Raw genomic sequence first — 1658 nt, forward strand, 5'->3', positions numbered from 1 at the left:
CTCAGCTGTCCAGTGGTACCAGTCACCTGCCAGGGATGGGCACTGTGGGCAGTGTCTCCCTGCTCACCCCCATCCACACCCTCACTCTGTCAGGGAGCTCCTCTTGCATTTGGGAGGCTGGAGCCTGTAAAGTCCCTTGGACTCCAACCTGAACAAAGGTGGAGACACTCCTGCTCCTCAAGCACAATAAATACAGCACAGAGGTCCCCCATGGATATCAGCCAAGTCCCTTTCCAGCCATTAAAAAGGGACAGACAGACCAGTCTGTACTGGGAACCCAGACCAGGCTGTCAACCAGCTGTCATGGACATGGCACAGAGCCTGGAGATGTCTCAATGTGTCACCTCGAGCCAGGCCTGGCACGAATTCCCTCCACTGGTCCAGAAGGGACTGCAGGGACCAGGCTGGCACAGGGGTTTGCCAACAGGAGACAGAGCTTGGCAGCTCCACAGCTTTGTGGTCAGGCTGTGGGTGAGCACTTGTTTCCAGCAGATGGGTGGCTGTGGGACATCCCATGGATAATGAACACATGGCCAGAGTCCAGGTCTTGGGAGATACTGAAAACTGGTAACACAAAACGAGCTCTTCAGCAAGTCCTTTGGAGGATGTGCTCCTCAGGAGCAACCAGAGATGCCACCCACCCTCATGCCAACCCCCCTGTCCAAGTGGTTTTCCTCTAGAGCTGGAATTAGCAAAACTCTTCCCGGCACCCCTGGGCATCCTGTGGTGTCCCACCTCATCGAGCTCCAGCAGACTTCCAATGACTCAACCAAAATCTTTTAATGGAGATTTAATAAACTGCAAAGTGGAAAATTTTCTATGCATGGAAACGACTCTTGGAGTAAACCCTTTGGAGGCCACACATCTCAGCACACATCCCTCAAGCCCTTCTCTGCCAGCTTGGAGAGGACTGGATTGAAACCTCCCTGCTGCTCCTTGATGTCTCAGAGGACTCTTCTTGCTTGGGGAAGGTTTCTGGGTGTGTTCAATCCCACAAACCAGGTATTGTTTTTTTTTGACATTTTTGCCTAAGGGAGAAAACCACTTTTGCCTAAGGGAGGGAAATGCTGAGGGGCTGCAGAGTCCCTGGTGCTGCAGAGGGAGGCAGGGAGGAGGGGACTGCAGGCAAACAGCCCGTGGGATGTGTCCCTGTGGCTCTTTGCTGCCTCAGCTCATGTTTAATTGAAGGAGGACCCTGCTGAGTAGGGAAAAGCTTTGCAGCAGCCAGAGAGGATCCCCAGCCTGGCTGCTGGAGGAAAAGCCAAGAGCCATGTTCTTGGGAAAGCTGGGAGCACTGCTGGGGAGCCTGAGCTTGGGATGGACTCCAGGCTTTGGGGATGGAGCAGATTTGGGTGACTTGTGCTGGGCATGGCCATGGCATCACACCCACCCCATCGAGAGCTGTGTGAGGATGTGCTGGAAGGGGAAAAGGGCTGAGGAATGGGATGAGCTCCCACAATGGGCTTGTCCTGGTGCTGAGACTGCGCCAGGGGCTTCAGCTTCGAGGGTGGGATGAGGGGCAAGGCAGACATGACACAGCCTGGCCATTTCCACAAGACCAGCTTTAATATCAGTCATGAGAACGAGGAGAAAGCACAGAATCCATTAACGGGAAAAGTAACGAAAAAAAAATAATTAAAAAAATATATATATAAAAA

This window comes from Manacus vitellinus, unplaced genomic scaffold (assembly GCF_001715985.3).
Source record: "Manacus vitellinus isolate BGI_N305 unplaced genomic scaffold, ASM171598v3 scaffold_72_pilon, whole genome shotgun sequence".
NCBI lineage: Eukaryota > Metazoa > Chordata > Aves > Passeriformes > Pipridae > Manacus > Manacus vitellinus.